Below are 16,555 nucleotides of genomic sequence, written 5' to 3' on the forward strand. Positions count from 1 at the left end.
CTACTGTTGAATTTGACAATCAAAATTTGTTAAAAAGCTATGATAGGTTAGCAGATAGAGTATGGCTCCAGGATTACAATCTGAATGATATCCAAGTAATATCCAAAGATGAGGTCTTATATTTAAAGGAGAAACTTCAGACCTTGAAATCACAGGTGCAGAATGAGGACCATAGGATAACTGCCTCAATGAAATCACTATAAATACAGTTCAGATGATTCAGGCTTTACAAAAGACAATAGTAAAAAGATTTGAACTGATTGATGAAATTATTGGAGCTGATGAACAAGGAAAGAAGATAGAAGGACAGGATTCAACATTGGCAGTAGCTGTCAGAGATGGCTTACCCAGGGTTTTAGCTTCCTACCCTGTAATCTAATTTGACAAAGCATCAAGTTTTAAAGGCCCCAAAATATCCAAAGAAGGTAGATGGATACTTATAGGAATAAATGATCTAAAAGAAATTAAGCAAATTGTTGTAACTTATAACTTCCATTCTGCATTTGTTAGGAAGATGATAAAGACATGGGCTTCTAGCATCAGGGCAACACCACATGACTCGATTTAGTTAGTTTCACCAGTCCTGGATGAGGGGACCCAGTTAATATTAGATATTATTTTAAGGAAGAAGATAAAATTTTAGAGCAACATGGAAAAGCAAAAGGACTTGAGACTTCTTCCCAAGATCAAATTCTTGGTGAGGGCACTTATGTTGTCCCACAGGTTCAAGCTCTTTACAATGAGCAAATCTTGTCCCTATGCCACAAAGCAGCCTTAAATGCTTGGGACAGGATTCATGAGCTAGGAAAATGAATTGAATCACTATACCAGGGTTAAATAGGGCCAGAGAGAACCCTTTAGTGACTTTTTACAAAGACTAACTAAGGCTATACAAATAGGAGTAACAGACCCAAATGCTAGATGAGTACTTATTGAATCTCTGGATTTTGAAAATGGCAACTTAGAATGCAGAAAAGATACTTGGGCCTTTAAATGTTAGATCAGAACATATGGATGGTGATAAAGGCTTAAATAGTCCCAGAGAATTAATAGCTGATGCAGAAATGGAATTGATGATTATTGAGGAGAAATCACAGGAAGCACATGTGGATAGGGTGAATCAAAATTTTAATTGTATTCTAGTCATGTTACTTTCCAGAATTTCTCCTACAGAAATTTTAATTCAGAGGGATGATATTATCTTAGAATGGATCTTTTTAACACATAAACCAAAAAAAAATTAAAAACATTTGGAAAAAGTCTCTAAATTAATTATAAAAGGTAAATTGAGACTTTGTCAATTAGCAGGTATAGACCAGGCAGTGATTATAGTGACTTTCACTACTGATGAAATAAAAAAGTTATAGGAAGGCAATGAACTATGCCAAAGTACTTGTGTTAATTTTTTGGGGGGGAGAAATTAATCGCAATTATCCCCAAAGTGAAAGACTTAACCTTATAAAGAGAACTTCTTGCATTCTTCCCCAAATTGTATGTGATGCTCCAATAACTGGAGCCCATACCTTTTTACTGAAGCAAGTAAATCAGGGAACGCAGGTTACAAAACAGAAGAATTAAGTAAGGTGCAATAAAGCCCTTATAATTCTGTTCGGAAAAGAGAATTATATGCTAAGTAATTTTAAAGAACGCCTTAATATAGTTACTGATTTACAATATGTAGAAAGAGTTGTCTTGCATATTAAACCTGCTGAATTTATACCAGATGATACAGAATTGACTTCATTATTTATCCAGGTACAAGATATAATCAGGAATAGGCTTTGTCCTATATATAACACACATTCATATGGGTCTGCCAGGTCCTCTAGCACAAAGAAATGCAGAAATTGATCAATTATTGATTAGAAGCAAGTTGCATGCCTCAGAATTTCATTAAAAACATCATGTCAATAGCAAAGGTTTGAAGAAAGAGTTTTCTATTACATGACATCAAGTTAAGAAGATTATAAAGAGATGTCCTACTTGCTCTTTCTATAACCAAACACCACTTCCTGCAGGGACTAACCCAAAGGGTACTCAAAGAAATGAAATCTTTGCAGATGGATGTGCTCTACTTTGTAGATTTGGAAAATTAAACTTGTACACTACACTATTGACACTTATTCAGGACTTCAGTGGGCAACTGCTTTAAGCTTAGAAAATGCTGATTCAGTAATCACACATTTATTAGAAGTTATGGCCATCATAGGTACACCTGTAAAAATATAGAAAGATAATGATCCAGCCTATGTCTCTAAAAAAATGAACGTTTTTTGCTTACTATAATATTAAGCAAATACAGATCAGACAGTTATAGAAAAATCAAATTAAACTATAAAGGATATGTTAAACAAACAGAAAGGAGTGGGAAATACCCTCAGAAAAATATTACATCATGCTTTATTAACCTTGAATTTTCTTAACGCTAATGAGAAAAGGATAACAGGAGCAGAGAGATATTGGATAATAGAAAAGTCTTTTGAATTAAATCAACTGGTTTATTTCAAGGATGTGTTAACCTTACAATGGAAGTCATGAGATGTGCTATGTTTGGGAAGGGGTTTCACTCTTGTTTCCACAGGAAAAGAAAAACTATGGATACCATCAAAATTAGTAAAGATTCAGTTTAAAAAAAGAGAAAACTCTTAAAAAAGAGAAATGACAGATTATTCACAATGGTGACAACCATACAGGTGGTAAGGAAACCTCATATGGGTTGGGGCAGGATTCTGTTCTTATCTTTACAGTAAAATACACATATTCAAACATTCAAGAGACCCTCAATGTTTGAATGTTGACAGAAGAAAAATAGTTATTCAATTAGGATCATCAAGAAAAACGAATATGACTTGTAAGGACAGATGATAAAAATATATGTATATGGGGGTGGGGTGGTGTATATGTATACACACACATATATTTAGTTATGAATATATAGAGCTGGTTTTGGAGTTAGACAATTGCTCTGTACTTCTCTACATCCAAGCATGTTCTTAAAAGCAATATTCAGAGTTTCTGTTTCATGTCAAGAGCTGTCTGCTATGAGACAGAAAAAAAAAGAATTTAGAAAAAATTACTGTTCTTTATACCTATTTTCGTGTCTATTGTACCTTTCATTGAATATATATGTCTGTGTATGTCTATATAAATAATGTTTAAGTTTTCCACAATAAACAGTAAAGTTTTCTGCAGTAATCTTTAAAGTTTCCATGGAGAAGATGGGGCCCCACAACAACAACTCTACCTGGTTGATATGATGTCATGATGCTGTTAGCGCTACTATAAGACCTGTTTTGGGTACCAGCTTCTCAAGATGGTTCCAACTTGGTTTTTTGAAATGGTGCACTTTTTTTTTTACAGCGTTCTGGCCAGAACTCTAAATAGGAATCTCACAAAAACACTACCAAATACTCAAAGACTATTTGCAATTATACCAGACAGTATCCTGGAACTTATCCATCATTTTACTTTCATAGGATCCCATAGGAAAAATATCTCCCCCATGAAAGCTGGAGGTAATTCTGGAAGACAATGTCTCCTCTCCCAACAAAGTTTGTGATCAGGGTTAGGGACATCATTTAGGGATTGATTATAATTTATGGTATAGGGTTTGGGGACATTTTGTAGACTCGGGGGAAAAAAGGGGGAAATTGGATGGAATAATAGGTTAGTGTGATCTTACATTAACAATAATAGTGAGTAATAGAGTGAATACTCATAAGTTATTATTTATAGACAATTTACATTGTTTTAGATTCTTGTATATTGATACAAACTTAAATTATATTGAATATGTTCCTAATTTTGTTCACCACATTTGTATACCTAGGCAAGGCTATTTTGTCATATTGTATGCACGTATGCTGCTACCTATGCTTAAAACATATATTTATCATATTGTAATGTACAGTTCTAATTATGATCATGATACTTATATATTGTTTACATTTTGAGGTCGTTGTCCTCATTTGTTGCACACTTTTTATTGTATGATATTCTAATATGAAGTCTTAGTCTTTAAGTTATATTGGTATTAAGAATTTTTGATCAATATTTATCTATGTTTGCCATACTTATAGTTAGACTGATCAGGTTCTTTATATACATAGAGATTGTATTCTACATAAATAGGCAATCTTAAACCACTTCAATGAGGTATAGAATATGACATTTAAATTAACTTAGGGTTGTGTAAAAGTGAGACATGATTGCTCCTGGCAACACCGATCTATTCTTGAGAAAATGTTGAGCACTGCAGACACTCCACGTGGAGCTTGTTTTCTTCTTGGCAAAACTGGCCTTAGGGCAAGGAACTGCCCATGCCTCAACCACTGAAAATGCATAAGCAGCACACAAGGAAAAGGACTGTCAAACCTTGCCAAGAGAGGGTAAGATGGTTTTGAAAATGTTCCTGCCTCTAAAAATTGTCTGTCAGTTATTCAAGGTCTTAACCAAAGTTGGATGCTTCAACATTGCTTATGAGACTTTGGGTGATTGCTCAGGTTGGCAGTTGTCTCTGTCATTTGTTGAACATTATGGAAGTTGCTTGATTGTACTTCCTGCTTACTCAAGTAATATTATTTCCCTTCTAGGATCTTTGATGGGGTTTAAGACTAGATAGTTGCAGTTACTTTCTTCTCATGATTTGGTCAACTTATTTATTATATGGGACTTAAACTCATTAGTATTGGACAATTATTGAATATATTTGTTTTATTGTACATAATTTTGTATTAGTCTTTGAAATCTCTTATTTAAAAAAGAGGGGGAGGTGCTGTAGGAAATCCTACAGTCAGTAGCCTTTATTTTATCCACCAACGGGGGTGTGGCATCTTATACTAATTATGCCACTGTAAAGCATGTGTCCGGCCTCATTTCCAGCTTCGGGATTCAGTTGCTGTTCTCTGTTCCAGCAGAGGATTCTGATTTGTGAGTCTGCCCCTAAATAAAAAATTCTGAGCTAGTGTGGGATTTCTTTTAAATGACCTTCTTCAAAAATAAGTATCACTGTTGTAATAAGAGCGGCAGGGCTGCATCCCCAGCATCCAGCTGCCTGCATGGCTTTACCTGAAATAATTATACAGAAACTATATTTTTTTAAACACTGCCTGGCCCATTAGTTCCAGCCTCTTATTGGCTAGCTCTTACATATTGATCTAACCCATTTCTAATATTCTGTGTAGTACCACGAGCTGGTTTACCAGGAAAGATCTTAACCTGCATCTGTCTGGAGTGGGAGAATCATGGCTACTCACTGACTCGGCTTCTTTCTCCCAGCATTCTGTTCTGTTTACTCCACCCACCTAAGGGTTGGCCTATCAAATGGGCCAAAGCAGTTTCTTTATTAATTAACCAATGAAAGCAACAGATAAATCCAAGACCCACCTCCATCATTTCCCCTTTCGCCATTCTGATGTAATATGGGCAGCGGGCTAAGTTCCTAGCACCCAGCCGCCTGCATGGCTAGCTTATGCCCCAAAATAATTACACGGAAACTGTATTCTTTTAATCACTGCCTGGCCCATTAGTTCCAGCCTCTTATTGGCTAGCTCTTACATATCACAATAATCAGTAACATACATACTATTGTAACTTAGTGGACATTTTGTTCATTCAGAAAATCTTTTATTTTGTGACAGTGTATTACTTTGATCATTTTTTAAAACATTTCTTAATATCTAACAATTTTGAATGATTTTGAGCATATACTTGGGATTTTTCACAATAAAATACAAATACCTTGTTAACTATTGCTAGGAGTTTTATCTGGGATCATCCTTGTGGTTTCCTGGAATTTTCCTGGCACCATGCTTCTCACTAAGCCCATTATAGATCTCTCTATCAAGATATCTCTTTCATTATTTTCCCTCTCCATCCTACCTCCAACTTGTTCATCCTGATCCCACATTTTCTCATTCCCCACCCACTCCCCTCTACTTCACCATATTCCCAATTTACCCAGGGCATATCATCTATTTCCTGTTGCTGGGGAGATCCATGAGTCCCTCTTGGATTCTCTTTGTTACTTTGCTCCTGCAGGTCTGAGAACTGTAACCTGGTTATCCTTTGCTTTACAGTTAATATCTACATGTGAGTGAGTATATACTGTGCTTGTCTTTTTGGTCTTGGTTACATCACTAGGAATTATTTTTCTAGTTCCATCATTTTTTGCCTACAAATTTCATGATGTTTTTGTTTTCTCCACTGAGTAATAATCCATTGTGTAGATATTCCACAACATTTTCTTTATCCGTTCTTTGGTTGAGGAGCATCTAGGTCGTTTCCAGATTCTAGCTATTATGAATAATGCTGCTATGAACATAGTTGAGCAAGGGTCCTTGTGGGATAGTTGAACATACATTTGGGTATATGCCCAAACGTTATATCCCTAGGTCTAGAGGTTGATGGATTATCATTTTTCTGAGAAAGTGCTATACTAATTTCCAATGTGATGGTAAAAGTAGGTACTCCCACCAGCAGTGGGAGATTGTTGCCCTTATTTCACATCCTCTCCAACACGAGCTGTCATTAGTGTTTTTAACTTGGTCATTCTAACAGGTATAAGATTGTTTTAAAGTTGTTTTGATTTGCATTTCCCTGTTAGCTAAGGATGTTGAACATTTCTGTAAGTGTATCTTGGCCATTTGAGATTCTTGTGTTGAGAATTTTCTGTTTAAATCTGTACCACATTTTCAGTGGTGTTATTGGTATTTAGATGCCTATTTTCTTTTTTTTTTCTTTTTTTTTAGTATATTTTGGAGATCAGCTCTCTGTCAGATATGCGGCTGGTGAAGATTCTTCTTCCATTCTGTAGGCTGCCATTTTGTCTTTTTAACAGTGTCCTTTGGATTACAGAAGCTTCTCAGTTTCAGGATGTCCCATTTATTGATTGTTGATCTCAGTGTCTGTGCTACTGGTGTTATATTCAGGAAATAGTCTCCTGTACCTATGTGCTGAAGGCTACTGCCCACTTTCTCTTCTATCAACTTTAGTGTTACTGGATTTATGTTGAGGTCTTTGATGCACTTGGAATTTATTTTTGTGCATAATGATAGATATGGATCTATTTGAATTATTCTGTATGCCACCATCTAGTAAAGCCAGCACCATTTGTGGAAGATGCATTCTTTTCCCATTGTACAGTTTGGGCTTCTTTGTCAAAAATCAGGTATTCATAGTTGTGTGGATTTTTGTCAGGATCTTCAGTGTGATTTCATTGATCCATGTGTCTGTTTTATGTCAATATCAAATTTTAATTACTGTAGCTCTACAGTAAAGCTTGAAGTCAGAGATGGTGATAGCTCCAGAAGTTCCTTTATTGTACATGATTGTTGGAGCTATTCTGGGTTTTTTGTTTGTTTTTCCATATGAAATTGAGTTTTATTCTTTCAAGGTGTGTGAAGAATTGTGTTGCTATGAGATGGGGACTGCACTGAATCTGTAGATTGCTTTTACATGTTTATATGCATTTAATTCAGGGAAATATATCAAGTATTATTGAGCTTATAGATAATTTTGGTAAATTACCTCTACATTCCTCATATTCACATCTAGCTCATTTTTCTAGCTCTGTATATAAATTAATTTACATAATTTTCCTTAATTTTGAAAATTAGCATAATATTTTTATTTTTATCTAAATGTTCATCATTGTAGATTTATTGTTAGTGATACACATATAGAAAACTTTGTGTGGGAATAGTAAATATGAATCAAAATAATAAGCCTGAAGGCTCAAAATAAAGATTTCTCGATAAACACAATTGTAGTTGACTGTTTAATTTTTTTCAACTCTTAGAATACATTAACATATTAACAGAAGTTAATTCAATATTGGAAAGCTAAAGTTCTATGGAAAACATATTTTTTTTCTTCTGACTTACACTTCACCATTTTGATAATATTAGTGAATATACATATTAGAATTTTTTAACTGTAGTATAACCAGTTTGAAACATGTAAGTAGGTACCATTATATGTAGATAATGACCTTCTTTTTTACTGTATTATGAAGGAATCCAAAGTATAGCCAGAAACTTATCACAGGAATTTTTATAGGTTTGCTAAAAATCACTAGAGGAGAAAAGCTAGGTTATCTATCTCCACTGGAGGAGCCACATAACTGTTAAATTATAAAATATATTTTGGAAAGCAGTGTTTATAGATACAGAAGCAGTAGCTGGAAATATTTGATAAACAAGTTAAAATGATTGCAAGTTAAAGAGTACATTGTCTCTCAAAATAGACTGTTTGGTATTTTAAACAAAGTAGAATCTCATTTAAGTTGATAAAAAAGAGATTCATATAAAAAGTAGCAATGGAAGATTTCAAATGATGGTTGCAATAGCATAATTTTACCAGAGCTCTGATTTACAGCATGTGGGCAGACATAAACCTAAAACAATTAATTAAGGAAAATCAAATCCCTTGAATTTTAGTTGTGGAATTTAAAATTGATAAAGTATTGTGATGTTTGATACTCAAATTTTGAAGAATCAATGGATATTAAACTGGAATGAAAGAACATGAATTAACTGTTCAGTGATGGATTTCAAGCACTGCTTATGTGGTTTTAGGAAAAGGCATATTTCAAAAAATTAGTTTGTATTTGATCATTAGGAGGCTTATATTAGTTGACTGTCATTCTATTATTTTTATATAGATATCATGAAAGGATTATTACAAATATAGTGAGTAAATGTTCTACAGTCTTTTATGATACAGTTATTAGTCATAGATGACTAGCATAACAATTAAAAATGCTTAGAAATTACGTTGACTTTTAAACTATACATATATTCTTTCTTTGTTTAATAAACATGACTATGTAATATAGCTTCTTCAAGTTAATATGCCACCTGAAGCCATAGAGCAGAAAATATTTTTACCTTTTCCCTTCTCTTAGAAAAAATAACCTAATGAGAATAAGTATCAAATCAATTTGGTCATGTTCATATCCTGAGCAACAATGTAATATTCCATTTATTTTTCAGTATCCATGAAAAGGTTAAATGCTTACTTTAATCATAAATAGCAATAATGAAAAAGTACATTGGCTACGTATAAGGAAGTTTTATAATATGCATCACATACCTTAGATAAACCTTAGATAAAGAAGAAAGAACCTAGTAAAGTGTAAGAAGAGACAGAAGAAGTGATAGATATCATTTCATTATTTTCCAATTTTCATTCAATTGCTTTTTGTTGAAATATTTTAAAGACTAAATACCAACCAATTTAATCACATTCATTTATCAAATATTTCTTGATCAGTTATATAATCTATATGCTATATGTCATCTGGGCATTGATTGTACAACTATAGATGGAATATTCTGACTCTCATAGAGTTTAAATTTTTTGGGATGAGAAACAAAAACAATAGTATTCTTTTTTTTTCATTTTTTTTATTCTTTTTTAATTAAAATTTCCAACTGCTCCCCGTTTCCCATTTCCCTCCCCTCCTCCCACACATTGCCCCCTCCCCCCATCCCCCTCCCCCATCCCCACTCCTCTTCTCCTCCCCCCAGTCCATTCCCCCTCCCTCTCGATACTGAAGAGCAGTCCAAATTCCCATATGTCAATGAAACAGTTTGATTAAAAGTTTTATTTTGATAGACAATTCAAATATTTCTGGAGATGTAATGTCCGAGCGGAAATCAGGTGCTACAGGTAATGGGGATAAGAACACAAAACACTTTAAAAATTTAGTAGATAGAATCAGAGGAAAGAAGACCAAAAATGAATACAAGGTATAGAAACTTTATCAAAGGATTCATGTCAGGAAAGAAGGTAAAACTGCCTGCCTCCAAACCTGATGATCTGCGTTAGATCCTAAAGACCCACATAATGGAAGAAAGAGAAATGCCACTTTTTTGCGGGGTGGGGGGTTCAAGAGAGGGTTTCTTCTGCATAGTCCTGGCTGTCCTGGAACTCACTCTGTAGACCAGGATGGCCTCAAACTCACTGAGATCTGCCTTCCTTTGCCTCCCTGAATGCTGAGAATAAAAGAGTGTACCAGCACTGCCTGGGGAGAATTACTCCTGCAAGGCATTCTCTGGCTTCCTTATACACAACAAGGCTTACACACACAGACACATACACACACACACATACATGGGCTAGTAGAGGGTTTGTGATATATCACGAAGGGAATTAAATACCAAGATATAACATCCTATATTTTGAATTAGAGAAGAACACAATAGGATATATAGATGTAAAATACCACTATTACATAACTTTTGTTTTATAAAATCACTATACTTAGTATAAAAGGAGAATATATAGTAAAATGAGAGAAGAGAGCCAATTGTAACTAAAATTTAAGTAAAGAGGTGAATATTTGAAGCAGGAAGTTTTAACCAGGATGGGGATGGAGACTGGGAAAATGAGGTGATACCAGAAACAAAATAAAATTTATCCAATGCAACCTTGAAAAATATCACTGTGAGAGATATTAAACTACTTGATTTTAAGTTATACTACAGAAAAAATATTAAATGAAGCATGGTGACTGCACAAAGAATAATGTTTCTGAAGTTTAGAGAGAATCCAAAGAGCATCTATTCATGGTATTCCAAAGTTGTTCCATTTTCTCTTCATAAATATTTTATACCTCTCATTGACCTTCGCTGAACGATCCAATTTCTCTATTTTATATTGCAGTGGGGAATCTCTGTTTTCCACATGAAATATTCTATTGGTGAAGTTTTACCCTGTGGCTTTTATTTGTTTCATTGAGATTTACATATTCAGAATTATTTCTGTTTGAATTTTTCTACAATACTATTTATTTATTAAAACTTATTTCATATTTGACTTACTTCCTTCTCTCCACTTTTCTTTCAGTTTCTTATGTAATTAGTAATTTAAAAAGTACACTTTGTAGTGGCTTTCATGTTGCCTTTTTTTCTGTACTGGAACTTGATCATCTAGAACACTTTGTTGGAGTTTTGAAGAAGGACGCTTAAAAGAAATCCCACGCTATCTCAGAATTGAGAAATAGATGGTTATTTCTTAGGGGTAGACTCACTAATCAGAATCCTCTGCTTGAATGGTATTCAGAAACCGAATCCTGCAGCTAGAAAAGAGGCAGGATGAATGCTATACTAGGGCTTATAAAATGTAAGAGGCCACGCTGCAATGGACAGGTAACCACTGGCTGTAAGACTTCCTACAGCAGGATTTTCCTTTTTTAATTTTTTCCTAAATATTTTTCTTTTTTCAGTGGAGATATACTCAGCATTTAGTAGTGGGATGAGGTGCATGATGGTTTAGAAGATGTGTTATTCTGTGGAATTGGCTTTGAGTAGTATATCCCTCCCCTTCTTGGACAGTCCGGTTCTTGTCTGCTCTAACTTCCAATATCTAAATGTCAACATATCCCTGGTTGTTTCTCTCCCCTGACATTTTATAGTATATCCCTCAAGCATGAGTTCCTGAGCTAAGCCAAGCCAGCTATGATCTGACTTCACATGCCTGGGCCCCTTAGCACAATGATGTGGGAGTGATTTTTTTCTAATCTGTTTCTTTTATTGGTTAATTAATAAAAAACTGCCTAGGCCCATTTGATAGGCCAACCCTTAGGTGGGTTGAGTAAACAGAACAGAATGCTGGGGAAATAAAGCCGAGTCAGACATTCGCCATGATTCTCCCACTCCAGACTGACGCAGGTTAAGATCTTTTCTGGTAAGCCAGCTCGTGGTGCTACACAGAATATTAGAAATGGGTTAGATCAATATGTAAGAGCTAGCCAATAAGAGGCTGGAACTAATGGGCCAGGTAGTGTTTTAAAAAATACAGTTTCCGTGTAATTATTTCGGGTAAAGCCATGCGGGCGGCCGGATGCTGGGGACGCAGCCCCGCTGTTCCTATTACAACAGAGTGGCACCCAACATGGGGCTAAATCCACTTAAAAACCTAAGAGGGCTTTAAAAAAAAAGAGAGAGAGAGTTTCACACAGCTTTTGGCTGTTTATGGGTGGCTTACTACAAAAAAAATTTCCTAACTCAATAGCAGGAAAAAACTGGCTGTTTTAAAATGCCGGCTTTCTGGGCTGTGCCGCCATTACAATCTCTGTCTGGCTCCTGCGGGAGACATAGATTTTAAAAATTGCTACAGCTTGCTTGATGGCAATATGGATTGCTGTATGGCTCAGCTCTTCCTGCCTGGACAGATGGCAAAATAAAACTTGTTCAGACGGGAGAGCATGATTCCCGCCGCCACACACAGAAATGTTTTCAGACTGCACAGTGCTCTGAGTGTGAGATTTGGATGTAACTTGGATGAAAAGAGTTTCTGTGCCACATGCTCAGTCTCAGAGTTAAAGTGCTGAGTGCAGCCCCTACCTGATGGCTCCAGAGCTAGTAGAAAATGGTATGTCCTCCATTTTCAAATTGGAGATAGGTGTAGCCAACATTCAGAGCAGCCTGATGCTCTGCAGCTCAGAGGTGCAACTGATTCAGTCAGCAACTGATTCAGTCACAAGCGGCTCCAGCTCCACTATGCAATGCTGAACTGTGCTGACCTCAGGCTGGAACTATCATAATTAACATAATAACAGTGCAGTTAAGGATATTATTCTTTAGACTGGGCAAAAAGCAGGCTGTGCCTTATTACCGTATTACTTCTACCTGGTGAAACTTAAGTTTTAAAGAAGTGTTTAACATTTTAAGAACTGCTCCTGGATGGTAAAAAAATTACAGATTCACAATAGGACAGATTCAGACATAGGCTTGGGAGAGAGAAAAAATATAGAAAATAAAGTTAATGCCTTTAAAAAAAGGATAAATTCTTTAAAGAGACAAAATAAAGTAAAGTGATAGAGTAAAAATAAGCCACGTAAAAATGGAAAATTCACAGAGAGTCTGGATTATTTGTATTATTGTGTTTTCTTTAAAATTTTTGACTGTAAAGGAGCTAAGTACAGAGAGACATGTCATTATATGGACTGCCAAGCTAAACCTGCACATATGTTCTAAAGGTATTATGACTTCAAAATTTGGGTCTAAGGATATGATACTTTGGAGAGGGTCTTCTTTTGTTTTCACAGAGGATGAGACCCTGTGGATTTCTTCTATCCCAATATGGTATGATAGACCACGCCCTCCTGAAGGGTTGCTGTAAACACCTTCAAAAAAAAATCACTCAACTGCTGATTGAGATAAATCAAGCACACAGGTTATACCATGAAAGACCTAAATAACAGCACCCCCATTCAGCAGGAAGCAGTTTGGAGAGAGATAACTATGTCCATATTCCCAAATATTGTTTATAAATGTTCTTTTATATTTAAAAGGGGGATATGATATAGGTATAAATAATTTGCATTGGTATGGATTGTAAGGTCAGTTTTGTTATATGTATATGCATATTTCTAATCTTGATTAAGGTATTGTAATTGTGTAGTTCATTTAAAATGTAATGTATAATTAGAAAATATAGGTTGCTAATGGATAATCATCAATAATGGTCAAACTTGTAGTCATGTTAGATTTTCTAGATGTACATAGATATATTTCAGATAGGCATTCTTCATATCTTTCAAAGACTGTAGAATATGACATTTAAATGTGATAATAACTTAGGGCTTTTCATGACAATGAGACAGGTCTGCTCCTGGCAGCACCAGCTATTTCAAGAGGACGATGGGCATTGAAGAGGCTCCTTATGGAGTTGGTTAGGCATTTGGGCAAGAAACTCCTCTTGCCTGGACTGACACATAAACTGGACACAGAGAACCCTCAGAGAGAGAACTGCTAAACTTATCGCCAGATGAAGGTTCTATGGTGATATGCAAGATATTCATCAGTGTGGCTATAGGATAGGGCCAGTTCAGGCACCCTCTCCTCAGCTGCCCAAGGAACAAGCTGAGGACATCTCCTTGGGCACCTAGGAAGCCCTCTAGAGTCAAGTCTCTTGCCAACACTGAAATGGCTCCCTTAATTAAGATATATACTTCCCTGCTCCCATAACTACCCTTCTCCATCCCAACCATCCCATTCTCCCAAGCTCTCCTCATCCTCCCCTTCTCACTTTTCTCTCCCCCTCTTCCCTTACTGCAACCACACTCCCAACCTCAAATTCCCAATTTTTGCCTGGCAATCTTGTCTACTTCCAATATCCAGGAGGATAACTATATGTTTTTCTTTGGGTTCATCTTATTTAGCTTCTCTAGGATGCCAAATTATAGGTTCAATGTCCTTTATTTATGGCTAGAATCCACTAGTGAGTGAGTACATACCCTATTCATCTTTTGAGGTCTGGGTCACCTCACTCAGGATAGTGTTTTCTATTTCCATCCATTTGCATGTCATTGTTTTTTGACCACTGAGTAGTACTCTAATGCATATATATTCCACACTTTCTTCATCCATTATTCCATTGAGGGGTATCTAGGTTGTTTCTAGGTTCTGGCTATTACAAATAATGCTGCTATGAACATAGTTGAACAAATGCTTTTATAGTATGCTAGGGCATCTCTCGGGTATATTCCAAAGAGTGGTATTGCTGGATCCTGGGGTAGGTTGATCCCAAATTTCCTGAGAAACCACCACACTAATTTCCAAAGTGGTTGCACAAGTTTGTACTCCCACCAGCAATGGATGAGTGTTCCCCTTCCTACACATCCTCTCCAGCAAAGGCTATCATTTGTGTTTTTGATTTTAGCCATTCTGACAGGTGTAAGATGATATCTCAAAGTTGTTTTGATTTGTATTTCCCTGATAGCTAAGGATGTTGAGCATAACCTTAAGTGTCTTTTGGCCATTTGAATTTCTGTTGAGAATTATCTGTTCAATTCAGTGCCCCATTTTTAATTGGGTTAAAAAGCATTTTAACATCTAGTTTCTTTTTTCCTTTTTTTTTTTTTTTTTTGGTTTTTTCGAGACAGGGTTTCTCTGTGGTTTTGGAGCCTGTCCTGGAACTAGCTCATGTAGACCAGGCTGGTCTCGAACTCACAGAGATCTGCCTGCCTCTGCCTCCCGAGTGCTGGGATTAAAGGCATGCGCCACCACTGCCCGGCAACATCTAGTTTCTTGAGTTCTTTATATATTTTGGAGATCAGACCTTTATCTGATGTAGGGTTGGTGTGTTGTATGAGCTGTCCGGGGCTGTGTTCCCACCCAGCTTTGCACAGCTAGCTTTATCCAAAATAATTACACAGAAACTGTATTCTTTTAAACACTGCTTGGCTCATTAGCTCTAGCCTCTTACTGGCTAGCTCTCACATCTAGATTAACCCATTTCTAATAATCTGTGTACCACCATGAGGTGGTAGCTTACCAGTAAGTTCCTAACCTGTGTCTGCCTCGGAGAGGAGAATCATGGCAACTGACTGACTTGGCTTCTTTCTCCCAGCATTCTGTCTGTCTACTGTGCCTACCTAATTTTCTGTCCTATTAAAGGGCTAAGGCAGTTTCTTTATTAACTGATGAAATCAACACAAAACAGAAGACTCTCCCACATCATTGGTGAAGATCTTCTGCCAATCAGTAGGTTGCCTTTTTGTCTTAATGACAGTGTCCTTTGCCCTACAGAAGCCTCTCAGTTTCAGGAGGTCCCATTTATTCAATGTTGCCCTTAATGTCTGTGCTACTGGGGTTTTATGTAGGAAGTGGTCTCCTGTGCTCATGTGTTGTAGATTACTTCCCACTTTCTCTTCTATCAGGTTCAGCATGTTCAGATTTATATTAAGGTCTTTAATCCATTTGAACTTGAGTTTTGTGCATGGTGATAGATATGGATCTATTTTCATTCTTCTACAGGTTGATATCCAGTTATGCCAGCACCATTTGTTGAAGATGCTTTCTTTCTTCCATTGTATACTTTTAGCTCCTTTGTTGAAAATCGGGTATTCATAGGTTTGTGGGTTAATATCCAGTCTTCTATTCGATTCCATTGGTCGACTTCTCTATTTTTATGCCAATACCAGGCTGTTTTCATTACTGTAGCTCTGTAATAGTGTTTGAAGTCAGGGATGGTAGTGCCTCCAGAAGTTCCTTTATTGTATAAGATTGTTTTGGCTATCCTGGGTTTTTTGTTTTTCCATATAAAGTTGATTATTGTTCTTTCAAGGTCTATGAAGAATTTTGTTCGGATTTTAATGGGGATTGCATTGAATTTATAAATTGCTTTTGGTAGAATCGCCATTTTTACTATATTGATTCTACCCATCCACGAGCATTGGAGATCCTTCCATTCTTTGGTGTCCTCTTCAATTACTTTCTTCAATGCCTTAAAGTTCTTGTCAAATAGATCTTTCACTTCCTTGGTTAGAGTTACGCCAAGATACTTTATGCTATTTGTGGCTATTATAAAAGGTGAAGTTTCTTTGATTTCCCCCTCTGCTTCTTTATCCTTTGTGTATTGGAGGGTTACTAATTTTTTTGAGTTGATCTTGTAAGCTACCACATCACTGAAGGTATTAATCAGCTGTAGGAGTTATTTGGTAGAGTTTTGGGCTCACTAATGTACACTAACATACAATCTGCCAATAACTAAAGTTTGACTTCTTCCTTTCCAATTTGAATACCCTTGATCTCTTTATGTTGTC

This window comes from Chionomys nivalis, chromosome X (assembly GCF_950005125.1).
Source record: "Chionomys nivalis chromosome X, mChiNiv1.1, whole genome shotgun sequence".
NCBI lineage: Eukaryota > Metazoa > Chordata > Mammalia > Rodentia > Cricetidae > Chionomys > Chionomys nivalis.